This window comes from Colossoma macropomum, unplaced genomic scaffold (genome assembly GCF_904425465.1).
Source record: "Colossoma macropomum unplaced genomic scaffold, Colossoma_macropomum, whole genome shotgun sequence".
In the NCBI taxonomy this organism is placed as follows: Eukaryota; Metazoa; Chordata; class Actinopteri; order Characiformes; family Serrasalmidae; genus Colossoma; species Colossoma macropomum.
In genome coordinates, this window is record NW_023494799.1 from 25,409,922 (window position 1) to 25,426,054 (window position 16,133).

General features: G+C 37.5%; 1 non-coding gene across 1 annotated transcript; it reads right to left on the minus strand.

Annotated features, from left to right (window-relative positions):
- Window positions 1-310: 310 nt before the first annotated feature.
- trnar-ucg lies at window positions 311-383 on the minus strand. Its single transcript has one exon. It is a non-coding gene; the product is annotated as a tRNA-Arg (tRNA).
- Between the last annotated feature and the right edge of the window lie 15,750 nt (window positions 384-16,133).

Below are 16,133 nucleotides of genomic sequence, written 5' to 3' on the forward strand. Positions count from 1 at the left end.
TTACTGCAAACTGAAGGAACAGAACTGCAAAGGTTGATCCATCATAGTAGCTAGCATAGCAGAAAACTGTGTTTATAGGCAGAGAAAACAATGCAGATTTCCAAGAAGAAGAAATAACAACACTTATGCACAATAGAAGATGATGAGAACAAGGAAAAAATTCAGCAAAACCTTTATGAACATTTAATAGTAATACTGTCACATTGCCTCTGTTACGGGGTATTGTTAAGTCCTTTGAGCATCACACATAGTTTAGTTGCACTACAAGCCAGTTTTGTTGCAGTGTAATGTGATCTGAAGTCAAAACACTCGACCCCGGCAGGACTCGAACCTGCAATCTTCTGATCCGAAGTCAGACGCCTTATCCATTAGGCCACGAGGCCGCTCGCTTAAAAGACGTGTGATAAAGTCGACCGTTGCTTTAGATATATGATTTCCGAAATACAGGTATTACACATAATAGACAATATTCGGGAAAGTTCTTTAAGAGGGGAATTCCACCGATTTTTCAGTATTTCTGCATAATGAAAGGGTTAACATGTCAACAAAGTTATTCAGACTGGTTTGGTGTGAAAAGCTCTGTTCTAGAGAAACTTAGCTATACAGTCAGAATTGTTCACAATGGTGGTGAAAGGAACCAGGCGTCCCAAGCTATAACATGAAATGGTTACGAATACTCACCCTGATGTCTGAAACATTGTTTTACGGTAGTTTTGTGATAAAATTTCGGTCTAAAACGTATTTTGATCAATTTATTTTGTCCCATTTAGCTCAACATTTGATGTTTCGGCAAAAAGTAAAAGGGCAGATTCCACCCATATTAAGGTCACCAACGCTCCACCGCAGAGGCGGGTAGCGCGGCGCTTAGAGCAGCTTCTGGAAACTTCGGAAAGGCTTCAAAGCGCGTCTGGTAAGTAAATGCTTGGTTTATTTGACATACCAACAGTTTTTCAGTCAGAGTTAGGTATACTCAAACCTAATCCTATGATTTGCATGCATATGATTTGTTACTTAACCTGTTTGCGCAAGCTTAGCTAGCAGTAGCAGGCTCCGTTAATAGCTATGCTGGAAGACTGTTTCAGTTCTAGCTAACTCATGCTAACTCATGACAAATAAAGGCTCAAATCTGAGCAAGAGATGTTGAGTGACTGGTGTTGGAGTGACAGAAAAGGATGTCTGGGGTTGTTAGCTTGCTGGCTAGCAGGCTATTGGCTTCACACAACACAGATCAGGTTCGATGATTCACTCACATGAGTTTAGAAGATTATATATAAAACCCTGTTTCTAAAAAAGTTGGGATGCTGTGCAGAATGTAAATAAAAATAGGATGCAATGATATGCGGATCATGTAAACCATATTTTTAAAGGTTAATACTCCAAAGACAATATATCAAATTTTGAAACTTTACTGTGTTTTGAAAAATGTATGCCCATTTTGAATTTGACGCCAACAAGACGTTCAAAAAAAAGTTGGGACGGGGGCATGTTTACCACTGTGTTTCATCACCTGTAAGTGTTTGGAAACTGAGGAGGACCAACTGCTGTAGTTTTGAAAGTGAAATGTTTTCCCATTCTTGTTTGATATAGGATTTCAGCTGCTCATCAGTTTTGGGGTCTCTTTTGTCGTATTTCTCATTTCATAACGTGCCAAATGTTTTCAGTAGGAGACAGGTCTGATCTGCAGGTAGGCCAGTTTAGCACCCTAACTTTTTACTATAGAGCACGTTGTTGTAATATGTGCAGAATGTGGTTTGGCTTTGTCTTGCTGAAATAAGCAAGGCCTTTCCTGAAAAAGACATCATCTGAATGGCAACACATGTTGCCAAAACCTGTATACATCATTCAGCATTAATATTGCCTTAACAGATGTGCCAGTCACCCATGCCATGTGCCCTAATGCACCCCCATACTCTCTAGAGAAATGAAAATGGTAGATTTCAGCCGCTGAACAGTTCGGGGTCTCCTTTGTCATATTTTTCATTTCATAATGCCCTAAATGTTTTCAGTGGGTGACAGGTCTGATCTGCAGGCAGGTCAGTCCAGGCTCTTGGACTCTTTTCATACAGAGCTGTAATATATGCAGAATGTGGTTTAGCATTGTCTTGCTGAAATAAGCAAGTCCTTCCCTAAAAAAGACTTTGTCTAGATGGCAGCATATGTTGCAAAAACATGTATGTATTGTTCAGCATTAATGGTGCCTTCACAGATGTGCACGTCACCCATGCCGTGTGCACTAAAGGACCCCCATACTGGCTTTTGAACTGTGCACTGATAACAAGCTGAGTGTTTTTTAGCCCAGAGGACACAGTGTCCATGATTTCCAAAAATAATTTAAAATGTTAATTCGTCAGACCACAGAACACTTTTTCACTTACCCTCAGTCATTTTAAATGAGCTCAGGCCCAGAGAAGGCAACGGGGTTTCTGGATCCTGTTTATATTTGTATATTTATATTTCTTCTTAGATAGATGGATGGATGGATGGATGGATAGATAGATAGATAGATAGATAGATAGATAGATAGATAGATAGATAGATAGATAGATAGATAGATAGATAGATAGATAGATAGATACTTTATTGATCCAGAAAGAAATTTAGCAGCCTGTAGCAGTTACACTACACAGCACAGTTACATACAAAAATAAATACAATAATAATAGTAAATACAAATATAAATACAGTTATATACAAAACTATGCAGTAAGATCTATCCTGAAATAAAAAAGGCAGTGCAATAATGACTGTACAAGGAGGCACAGGTAACAGCATATAATGACAATGCTGAATAAATATGTGCATATACTGGTACTGAAATAAATTGTCTAGGTGTGGAGTGTCCAGATGTGCAAGATGTGCGATAAGGTGTGCAGAAGTGCAATATGTACAGTAAGGCGTCCATATAGGCAGATAGATAAAATAAACCGATGCTTTAGCATAAGAGGCATACGAGATTCAGTCCTCATCTATCCTCTTCCCTCTTCTCTCTTCTCTTCTGGCCTCACTGGGAAGAGTCTAATGGCTCTAGGGACAAAGGATCTCCTGAGTCTGTTGGTTGAGCAGCTCTGTGACCTGCCACTAAACTTGCTCCTCTTATCCATGATGATGGTGTGCAGTGGGTGGCCATCATCATCCATAATGGAGAGCAGTTTGTACAGAGTCCAGTTCCACACTGACCACTGATCTCGCTCGCCTGACCAGCTTGTCCAGTTGCATCTCGTCTCTTTTTCATGCTCCCTCCCCAGCATGCCACAGCATAAAAAAGACAGCTAGCAACCACAGTCTGATAGAACATCTGCAGGAGCTTCCTACAGATGTTAAAGGACCTCAGCCTCCTCAGGAAATAGAGCCGGCTTTACCCCTTTCTGTACAGGATGTCTGTGTTGGCTGACCAGTCCAACCTATCATCCAGTTCTTTGCATTTTAGAGTTTTAACTTGCATTTGTAGATGTAGTGACAAACTGTTTTCACAGACAGTGGTTTTCAGAAGTGTTCCTGAGCCTATTTCCACTGCAGAATCATATCTGTTTTTAATACAGTGCCACCTGAGGGCCCAGAGATCATGGCCAGCAAATCCTGGTTTTTGGCCTTGTCCCTTGCATACAGAGATTTCCCCAGATTCTCTGAATCTTTTAGTGATATTATGCATTGAAGATGATGAAAAGCAAAAGATCTTTGCTATTTTACATTGAGAAACTCTTTCACAGAGTGGTGAACCCCTCCTCATCTTTAATTCTGAAAGACTCAGCCTCTCTGGGATGCTTTATTTATACCCAGTTATATTACTGACCTGTTGCCAATCAATCACCAGGTGTTTTTTTAGCATTACATAATTTTATCAGCCTTTTGTTGCCCCCGTCCCAACTTTTTTGGAACGTGTTGTTGGCATTAAATTCAAAATGGGCATATATTTTTCAAAAAACAATAAAATTATATGTAGTCTTTGTACTATTTTCAATTAAATATAGGGTTTAAATTATTTGCACATCATAGCATTTTGTTTTTTATTTGCATTTTGGACAGCATCCAAACTTTTCAACTTTTTTGGAAATGGAGTTGTGTGTGTGTTTATATATATATATATATATATATATATATATATACGCAGAGTGCATTAGGAAAGGTTTTTCTATCTGTAGCACATATCATATTTCTGTTTTAACATGTTTTAAACATTAAGATTTAAGGTGATTTAACAGGAAAAATAAGAGAACTATGGCCTCCTGCTTCGTTCAGAATTGGTAGCTAACATTTTTCAGTACAATGTGGACCAGAGTCTGCTCACTTTTAAGGATGGAGACGACGTTGTGAGATGGTGGGCTTCTGTCTTTGAAACTGGAAAATACTCTAAGGTGGGGAGGTGCCCATAAAGACTGTGCCCATGCTGTGTTTCTAGGTAATAAAATTTTTTTGCTTGACTGAATCACTTGTGTTTTTCCTTTTCTGTAGTTTAATCTAATGTGCACCAGAATTTTTCATTTTCATTTTAAAATCACTAAAATTCTCACTGGTGAGGATGCCTTTGAACTCACCTACAAAGGATTTTGTTTTCTCAACTACCATTTTCACTTCTCTAGAGAGTATGGGGGTGCATTAGGGCACATGGCATGGGTGACTGGCACATCTGTAAAGCCAAACCACATTTTGCACACATTACAACAGCATTGCTCTATAGTAAAAAAAGTTAGGGTGCTAAACTGGCCTGCCTGCGGATCAGACCTGTCACCTACTGAAAACATTTGGCACGTTATGAAATGAGAAATACGACAAAAGAGACCCCAAAACTGTTGAGGAGCTGAAATCCTATATCAAGCAAAAATGGGAAAACATCAGTGGTGGACGAAGTACACAAATCATGTACTTGAGTTAAAGTAGAGATACCTAAGGTAAAATATTACTCCAGTAAAAGTAGAAGTCCTCCCTTTAGACATCCACTTGATTAAAAGTACAAAAGTATTTGCCTTCAAGTGTACTTAAGTATCAAAAGTAAAAGTACTAAAAGATTAATTATGACTCTAATGTCCTATTACCATTTCTGTAACAAGACTCTTGCTTCATTAACTCATTTTAGGTGAAAATATTCTAGTGTCACTCTTGGTAAACCAATCTTTTAATAGAATGTCATTAATTAGTTTGATGTCACTGATGTCTATTAAAATTATCATAAGCACAAAACACTAAAGGCAAACAATTTCCATTAGGTAGAACCAAGTGGATATGAAATAACCTTTTGCGAACAAGCAAAGTTTCAGTTTAAGATTTATTTGCAACTTAGTTACAAGTTTAAGTTTAATAGAAACTTTAAACACAGGTTACAAATGTGTTTTCCTTTACTATATTGCATCAGTAGGTCTTTGTTCATAAACATAAACTAGCAAAAACAAATTTACTATAAAATGAAATAGTGTTTGTATAAATTCAGAAAAAGACACATGCCAGTCACAACTACATATGTGTACATATTTCTATATTGTGGTCTATTTACACAAAGTTAGGTTAGTTCCATTATTTGTGTTGGCATAGGCACTCCCAAAATTTTACGCTGCTGCACTGACGTTGAACTGTATGCTTGCACTGGGTAGGAATGACCAACAGGTCAAAAGAAGCTCAAAACAAAGTGCGCGCTGTACCCTGATTGGTGTTCTTGCTTCGCGCTTCTTTTGTTTTAACATGTTATGTTTTTATGCACACATAAGCCAAAAGGAATGACAGATTTCGCATAATGTAGTGGAGTGAAAGTAAAAAGTCGCCCAAAATTGTAATACTTCAGTAAAGTAAAGATACACAAAAAAACTACTTAAGTACAGTAACAAATTACATTTACTTAGTTACTGTCCACCACTGGAAAACATTTCACTTTCAGAACTACAGCAGTGCCTTCTCAGTTCCCAAATGCTTACAGAGTGTTGTTAAAAGAAGAGGTGATGAAACACAGTGGTAAACATGCCCCTGTCCCAACTTTTTTGGAATGTGTTGCAGCCAAATTCAAAATGGGCATATATTTTTCAAAAAAACAATAAGATTTCTCAGTTTTAGCATTTTGTATGTTGTCATTGTTCTATTTTCAATGAAATAAAGGGTTTAAATGATTTGCACATCATTGCATTTTGTTTTTATTTACATTTTGCACAGCATCCCACCTTTTTTGGAAATGGGGGTGTATGTTTTAATACATCTTTTAGCACTAAATGTTGCTAGTATTACGTATTTTAAGATGTATTTAGAACTATAGCTCACATGCTGTGCTTTTTCTTTACTTTGCAAAACTGTTGCATGAAAACAAGAACTGTCAAGATTGTGTGCTGCTGTGAAAAACGTAGTATTGTGTTCTGTTTCATATGCCTTTTCTTCTTCCTGTTATTGATTTGTATATTCATTTTTCATACTGTCTACTTTTTGGACTATTCTCATCTTTGTTTTGTCTGGTGAGCGTCTATTACTAATTGTGCTTTCTTTTTCTTCATTTTTGATGCAGCCATGAAGAATCCACCTTTACAAGCTGAAAGTGACAGAGAAATTGACCAGAGACCTCCACATCTGTTACGGAACGAGTATATTTAGCACAGTAGGTTGGGCTTCAGATGTTCATTCCCGTGCTGTCTCTCTCCCACACGTATGTAAACACTCGCTGGCCATTTTTAAGGTATTCCTAACGTAAAGATTGCAGTATAAACAGTTTCTCTGCATACCTTTTTTCCCCTTTCTTCCTGTTCCTCAGTGGTCAGAACCCTCACAGGACCACCACAGAGCAAAGTATTGGACACAGCAGTGCTGCTGGAGTTTTTAAACACTGAAGCCAATCACTGTCCACTCTATTAGACACTCCTACCTCGTTGGTCCATCTTGTAGATGTAAAGTTAAAGAAGAACTCATCTATTGCTGCATAGTTTGTGTTGGTCATCCTCTAGTCCTTCATCAGTGATGACAGGATACTGTTGCCCTTTTTTTCTTTTTGTATTCTCACTGCACCAGTGACAATGAGGTGATTAAAGCATTGCTGTATCTGACACACTAGTACCAGCACCACATGTACTACCATGTCAGTGTCACTGCTGTGTTGAGAACGAAATAATAATAATACCTGCTCTGTGGTGGTCCTGGTTGGGGTCCTGATCATTGATGAATGAGATGAAAGGGTTCACGAATCATGCAGAGAAACAGATCAACTACAATCTGCAATTGCAGAATTACAAAGTGCACTTATACATTAAATGGACCTGATTCAATAGGAAATGAGCATAAATACAAGGTAGCTGTACATAATTTAATGGCCAGTGTGTGTATACATATAATCAGGTACAGCAGTGTACTGTACTCACCAATTTAGTTTGTAATTTTTTGGTTCACACCACTGTAACTGTCTCTTTACATAACTGTTATTCCACTCATTTTGTCTGAATTGTAAGTTCTGTATAAGTTGTTTTGACAATTAAAGCAGTTGCTTCAAAATGGTGTAATCAGTTCATGTCCACATATCAACACAGGTGAGCTTTAAGAATTCTTAAATTTACACATGATACACTACGTAGTGGCTTAACATATGACATTATTTTCTTAGAACTGTGGCAGATATTTAATTGCTCAGCTGTGATCACCTGTGTTTCACTACCTCTTCTATTTCGTTACACTTTCACAGTTTTACTGTAGACCTGGACACAACTTAATATTCCTTAGTGCTGATTTCCACTGAATATTTTTAGTCAACGTCAGAGAGCTTTCTTTAGTGAGGGAGAATGTGATGATTACATAACCTAAATTTTCTTTGTTTGTTGAACAAAAAAATTAAAGTTAGTACAACTCCAAGAGCTTTGCTAATTGATTAATTATACTTCTTAGTATCACAAATGTTCTCATGATAGTTCAACTAAATATTTCTTTTAGTGTTAATAAAAAATGTCGGTCAGTGTAACAAAGAATTTACAAAAGTAAAGTGAACAAGAAAAAATTCAGGGAAATTCTGTACCAAGTTTTTTTTGTTTTTTTACAGTGTAGGATGACTAGATAAGTAGATATAAGGTCAAAAAAATAGGTACAGAGTAAATGTAATAATTAGATCTACAATAAAACATACATATTTATAGGCAGAAAGAAATTCTACAAAAATCTTTAATAGCTTTTGGTTTTAATCAGGGTATGGGTTTCCACTCTCCTACCCATTTCATTTTAGTTTGGTAAAAAAAATCATTTCCCACTTACCCCAGGCATAGTTGATCAGCCAAGACACGTTTAATAATCAAAAAGAAAACTTATTTTGTTCAGATTGACCACTATTTTACCATCCTTAACATTACAAATAAAAACCTGTAGGTTGGATGGTAAATAAAATGGCTATATTTGTGTTGTAGACATCGTGACCCCTGGTTCCTCTCACCACCACTGTAAAGAAATCTGTAAAGTCTGTACGTTTCTCTACCAATTAATTATTTCACATCAAACTGTACTGAATGACTTTGTTTATATCTCAACCACTGAATTATGCAGAAATTTTAAAAGATCGGTTCCCCTTTAATTCACTCAAGGGGAAGGACGAAAGAAACGTCTAACGTATAACCTCGACCGACGAAAACGGCAGTGTAATTAATTTTAGACATGTTGCCAAAACTGAATAAAAACAACGTTTATTTTAGCCAGACACACATTCGTGGTCTGTAGTCGGTTTGCTGGACTGCATTCAGTACCATTACAGAGAGGCAGTTTAAGAAAGATACTGTCCAAAATTATACTATTTCAAGAATACTGCACTCAGAAAGCGGGATAGGATTATACAGGCTTATATAGGATACAGCTTCAGGCACCAGAAAGTGACTGCTGCACCATTTAAGGTGAAACGGGAGAATTGTGCTAGAAGCTCTGTTTCATCCTATTCACGCAATTTATGAGCGGAAAAAACAAATAAAAAATAGTATCACAAAAGATTTATCCTAAAAAAAAAAACAAAAAACAGCTGGCACATGACCGACCTTCAATGTTGAAATGTGGTTGAAATAATGTCAGTTGTTGTTTCAACGTTGAAACAACTGCTAATATTAAATGGTTGTGAAAAGGTTAACAAAATACTAATAAATCAACGTAGAAATTTCAACTTTAAATCAACATAATGTCTTAAACATCTTGCTTTATAAATATGATCATTATTATTATTATTTAATTAGCATTTTTTACATTTTGATCATAAGAGCACTTCAGAAATCTAACTTTATATGTTAAAAATAGCAAACAACAGCCACAATAATAATAGCTGGCAAATTAAGTTTGCGAAAAACCCTTGTTTGCCGCCCACTGTAACAGCATGAAAACTATGTTAAGTGACAATCAGCACCCGTACTGAGGCAGGCTGAGTACACCTGTTTTGAGGCGGTCAACTGAGTGGGAAGAGCGTTTCGAGCCGTTTCTGGAAACTTCGGAAGGCTTCAAAACGCGTTTGGTGAGTCATGCTTGGTTTATTTGACGTACCAACAGTTTTTAATCGGACGTTTACTTAGACTTAATCCTATAATCTGATAATGCTGTACTCTTTATACAATAAATTAGCTAGTTAGCCGGTGTCTGCTATGGTATACTAGGTAGTTTAGTCACCGTGACTTTCATTGTTTGCTCTCACAATGTAAGACATGATCAAGTCAGTTAAAACTTCATTTTTAAATGACTATTTTAAAACTGGAACGACGTTGTCGAATTCATGTTTTAAATCTAGATAATAAACTGCGAGTTGCTGTCTAAATTAGCACAAGGTTAGATTACGTTAGCAGGCTATCTAGCTAACCTAGCGAGCTAACAGCTCTGCTGGAAGACAGGTTTGATTCCGGCTAACTTGTGCTAAACTGTAACGAATTTCAAGAAAAATGACTCAAATTTGAGCGAGTGAAGTCGAGTGAATGGTGCTGGAGTGTCCGAACAGCAGAAACTAACCAGGTTTTGTGGTGTGTGGGGCTGTTAGTTTGCTAGCTAGCAGGAAGTCTTTAGAGGGAGAGACATGGAGTGACTGGTGCTGTTAGTTAAAACTTAAAGGGGAACTCCACTGATTTTCAAAAATTCTGCATAATTAATTGGTTGTGGTGTTGACAGTCATTCACAGTGGTTTGGCGTGAAATGCCCTGTTGTAGTGAAACCTACGATTGAGGAAATGGTCAAAGTGGAACCAGACGTCTGAAGAATCCAATACCTCTGAAAGCTCTCTTTCATAAAGTTATTATGTGAAATGGTTAGATATATGTGGTGTGATGCATGAAACTTTGTTTTATGGTAGTTTTTTGATAACATTTAACATTTTAAGTTCTTTTTTTTTATACATTCATTTGAATCAATTATGCCAGAGGGGTACATGCAGGGCAAAATACTCTCCAAAGAAAACTATTTCTTCCAGATTTATGACTATTTTACCACCATCACCATTACACAAAGCACATGTAGATTCACTGGTGGTTTCAGATAGTGAATAAAATGAAGGAAGCCTACTCGCCAGTCGTGAATGAAGTTCAAAACTTCTGAACCTGAGTTACAGTAGAAATAATTAAAGTACAAGTATTCTATTTGTTTTTTACTTGAGTTAAAGTACAAAAGTAATTGTTTGTAAGTTGTGAATTGGAAGTCATAATGCACTATATATTCATGCAATATTTGCAAAAGTAAGTACACTTTTATGGACGATTATGGTAAAATAAGAATTTTGTTATGTGATGAATTAATATGACCATGGTGACTAATAAAGTAAACATGAACTAACAAAGGGTAAAGTTCCATTTTGATTTCAGATTGACTTTGAATGTATTTCATCAAATTATCCTAAGTAGAAGTACTGAGAATTATTGCAGTTCTGTTTTAATCAATACTTTCTGTTAAGGAAGTCTGTGTGGCTGCAGGCAGTAGAGTTAACTGTTCCTGTCTGTAGCCACACAGGTCTCATTATTGGAAAGTACTCATCAAAATGATAGAACTTCTTTAATAACTTACAGTTCCTTTACTTCTGATACTAAGTAATTTAACAGCAAGCACAAATATTGATCTACTACTTTAGCTCAGGTAACATTTTACCAAGAGCATTTCTACTTTTACTCAAGTACAGAAATTGTGTACTTTGTCCACCCTGCTGCTGGCTTAGAAGCAGAGGCTAGAAAACAGCCCTGTCTGCGTGAACAGGTATTTCTCATACCTCACATTGGAAACAATGTCTTGACTGGCTTTGGGAGGCTTGTCTGCTTATACAAATGCAGTTAGTCAACATAAACATGCCTGTGTCTGTTTGTTATTAAATTTAGTATTTTAAACTTTGATTAAATGTGTCCTCTTCCTACAGCCATCCATCTGCAGCTTTTAGTTCTCCACTGTTAAAGACATACGGCTCGTCCCAGGTACTTTTATTTATAGTAATGTTATAGTGTAGCTCTTTGTACTATTAATATATGTTTCTTTACATATTGCAGTTGTCCAAAAGCAATAGGACTTTGAATGTTAAGTGTCATTGTGAAAACCAGCACATTGTTATTCACAGTAACACTCTCCTTGTATGTTATTGCATCCACACCCCCTTTTTCTTGTTTCTTTGTAGATTTATTACTCATAATGCCTGCTGTCTGATATCTGGTGAGGGTTTTACTCATTTTGCTTACTTTTTTCTTTATGTTAGATGCAGCCAGTGAGAATCCACAGTAACAATCAAGCTGCAGGTGACAAAGAAATTGACCAGAGACCTCCACATCTGTTAAGAGCCAAGTATATTTAACGTAATTGGGTAGGGGTCAGATGTTCATTCACTGTCTGCCTCTCTTTCTCTCTTCCACACAGGCTCTATATATACATTCACTAACCACTTTATTTACACCTTACTTAAGCCTGTTTGCAAATGACATCATGTCACTGCGTTGTTGTGGCACATACTGGAGGGCAGGAAGTGATTTTCAGAGAAGGCGCTGTCACAAGTTGTCAAAATGCCTATGGTTTACGTTGTTTATGATTGCTAAATTAGTTCTAACTGAGGAACTACAAGGAGCTTTTATCAGGTACCAAAGCTTGTTGTTCACTGGGGGGAAAAAATGCAAGAAATTGTATTTTGCACAGTTCATCTGTGGGTGTGCACAGGTGATAGATTTAAAAGGTACAAGCAACACCACTTACACTTAAATCAGGGTTAACAGTTAAACAAAAGACAGGTGAACATGCAAGTTGCTTATATCTGCTGCCTCAATAGCAGGGAAGTCTTTCAATTCAGTTGAAAAAAAAAAAAACGCTCCTCTTGAAAACATAAGGATCACGCCCAACATATGTTGTAATTTTCTCTCGTAATATCGTCTAAACTAACATAGTATAGGCTTGCCTCCATCTTGTTTTCTTCTTTACACTTTCTGCCCTCCATCTGGAATTTTCATGTCATTGGAACCATCTGACTGTAGAGAGTGTATTAGAGATTGTAGTCCATCTGTTTCTCTGCATAATTTGTTCACTCTTTAATCCTGTTCTTCAATGGTCAGGACCCCCATAGGACCCTTCAGAGCATGTATTATTTGGGCGGTGATCATTCTCAGCACTGCAGTGACACTGACGTGTTGGTGGCATGATAGTGTGTGTTCTGGTGTGAGTAAATCAGACACAGCAGTGCTGCTGGAGTTTTTCAAGACTGTGTCCACTCACTGTCCACACTATTAGACACTTCTACCTTGCTAGTCCTTGTATATGTAAAGTCAGGGACGATAGCTCATCTGCTACTGTATGGTTTGCGTTGGTCACCGTCTAGTCCTTCATCAGTGGTCACAGGACGCTGTTGGCTGGATGTTTTTGGTTGGTGGACTAAATTCAGTCCAGCAGTGACACTGAGGTGTTTAAAAACTCCAGCAGCACTGCTGTGTCTGATCCTCTTGTACCAGCACAACACACACTATCACACTACCACCACGTCAGTGTCACTGCAGTGCTGAGAATGATCCACCACCCAAATAATACCCACTCTGTGGTGGTCCTGACCACTGAAGAACAGGGTGAAAGTGGGCTAACAAACTATGCACAGAAACGGATGGACTACAGTCTGTAAGTGTAGATCTACAAAGTACTCCCATATAGGTGGACTTGATTAAATGGAAAATGAGTAAATACAAGGCAGCTGTAAATGAAAAAGTGGCCAAGTGTGTGTGTGTGTGTGTGTGTGTGTGTGTGTGTGTATATATATATATATATATATATATATATATATATATATATATATATATATAAACAAAGGATAGTGGAGTACTGCACATTTCAGTTTTGTGTGTGTTTTTCTTTAACACCTGTTTATCGGTATATGGTAACTGTTTATTTACCTGTGTACTGACTATTCCATTTTGTCTGTGTTGTAGGCAAGTACTGTATATTTAGGTAAGACAATTAAAGCAATTGTTTCCAAATGATTTCTAGTGTTGTCATTGAAATTCATGCATGCATACAGGTCAAAACAGGTGAGCTTTAAGAATTTGTTACTTTACAAGACACAGTACAGTATATAATGGCTTAATACATGATGATGCACGTTAAAACTGTGGCAGACTATTGATTGTTCAGCTGTGTTCACCTGTGCTATACTGTATTCATTGGGGATTGGGTCGATTGGTTTTCTTTTTATTGTTGTTTGGATTCCGTTATGCTATTTCAGAATAAAAGTGAATGTTAGTCCACATCTGAGCAAATGCTGTGCTTTTGACTGAGGTACATGTAGTTAATAAACAGAGATCTAGAATTACGCAGAAAGTACGCAGAGCATTTAGGCCAGAATTCAAGGTTCAAGCTCGGCGTGCGGTATTCGGCCTAGATGTGGCCCAACTGATTTTTGCTATCTGGGAGATTAAATTTTGAAAGGTAAGACGTTGAAACAATGTAGCAATATCAATGTTGATTCACCTTTCAAAATCGAAACATAATCCAACGTTGTTTCAACCTTGATCTACGACGTTGATTCAAATGCCTGCTAAGGTAGCACAGTTTCACTCAACTCACTGAAACCAAATTTTTATGGTAGTTTTATTTTCTCGTCACTATTAAAGACCCTAAGTTGACTCCACAGTCCTGGAGGAATGCTGTTCCATTTCACTTTACTTAGAACAGAAGCTATTACAGACCAACAGCTCTGAAGTTCATAATCTTATCCTAACCCCACGTAAGAAAACAGTATTACACAAACACCTTAACTAGACTAAATCTCCTAAATTCTGTCCTAACTTTAGGATAAACCCCAGAGCTAACTACATTTATCTACACTGAAAACTGAGCTTTTTAAAGCCCAGACGCTGCGCAGACGATCTCCACCGTCCCCTCTTCTTACCTTCGGGTGTTAATGTTGATGATACAATATTCCAGTGATGGTGGTGAATAATGAGGAGACAGAGCTGAGCGTGCCTGTGTTTATTAGGAGGAATAACGTTAGCGCGCTCGGCTAAAGCGTTTGGGAAATGAAACTGAAACTGGGGAGCAGCGACGCTCTGATAAACAGCACGAAGCGCTGGCACGATATTCTTCACTCTCAGTTTATCGCGCTTTAGTTTTATTAGACCTTTTTACCTCAGTAACGGTAGCTAACGTTCGCTGTCTGGCTAAGTGACTGGATTACGTGCTTACGTTTCAGCTGTGCGCGTAGGCTCGGTTGCTAGGTAATATGGCCCTGATTCACAATGTGCTTCATGGACTGGGAAAAAAAAAAGTAGCTGTGCACTCCCTGCTAGAGGTCAATTGAGTGTGTCCAATCAGCCTACCCACATGTCTTTGGGGTTGTGGGAGGAAACCGGAGAACCCGGAGGAAACCCACGCGGCCACGGGGAGAACATGCAAACTCCACACAGAAAGGACCTTAGTGACCCGGTCGGGAATCGAACCACGGACCTTCTTGCTGTGAGGCAACAGTGCTACACACTGCGCCACCGTGCCGCCCTACGCGCATATGTATACACATGTATATAAATATACATACATATGTGTGTGAGTGCGCGCGCGCGTGTGTGTATATATATATGTGTGGGTGTGTGTGTGTGTGTGTGTAAAGTAATATTACAAAACCTTTTTTTTTTATCCATGTAAGTGAGTTCTGAAGCTTCAGAGAGCAGTATATACTGGAGAAAGATTATCAGGCCTCAAACTGCACTTCACTTTAACAAATGAGGATCGATAAGCTTTGTTTAGTAAGTGAGAATCTGCAGGTTACATAACCTAAATTTTCTGTTTGGTGAACAAAGAAATAAAAGTTAGTACAACTCCAAGATCTTTGCTAATTGACTAATTTTACTTCTTAGTATCACAAATGTTCTCATGATATTTCAACTAAATATTTCTTTTAGTGTTAATAAAAAATGTCGGTCAGTGTAACAAAGAATTTACAAAAGTAAAGTGAACAAGAAAAAATTCAGGGAAATTCTGTACCAAGTTTTTTTGTTTTTTTACAGTGTAGGATGACTAGATAAGTAGATATAAGGTCAAAACAATAGGTACAGAGTAAAGGTAATAATTAGATCTACAATAAAACATACATATTTATAGGCAGAAAGAAATTCTACAAAAATCTTTAATAGCTTTTGGTTTTAATCAGGGTATGGGTTTCCACTCTCCTACCCATTTCATTTTAGTTTGGTAAAAAAAAATCATTTCCCACTTACCCCAGGCATAGTTGATCAGCCAAGACACGTTTAATAATCAAAAAGAAAACTTATTTTGTTCAGATTGACCACTATTTTGCCATCCTTAACATTAAAAAAAACCGTGTAGGTTGGATGGTAAATAAAATGGCTATATTTGTGCTGTAGACATCGTGACCCCTGGTTCCTCTCACCACCACTGTAAAGAAATCTGTAAAGTCTGTACGTTTCTCTACCAATTAATTATTTCACATCAAACTGTACTAAATGACTTTGTTTATATCTCAACCACTGAATTATGCAGAAATTTTAAAAGACCGGTGGAATTCCCCTTTAATTCACTCAAGGGGAAGGACGAATGAAACGTCTAACGTATAACCTCGACGAACGACAACGGCAGTGTAATTAACTTTAGACATGTTGCCAAAACTGAATAAAAACAACGTTTATTTTAGCCAGACACACATTCGCTCTTCCTTTTTTAGGATAAATCTTTCGCGACACTATTTTGTATTTTGCGTTTGACGCTCCTATTTTTTTCTGCAGTAC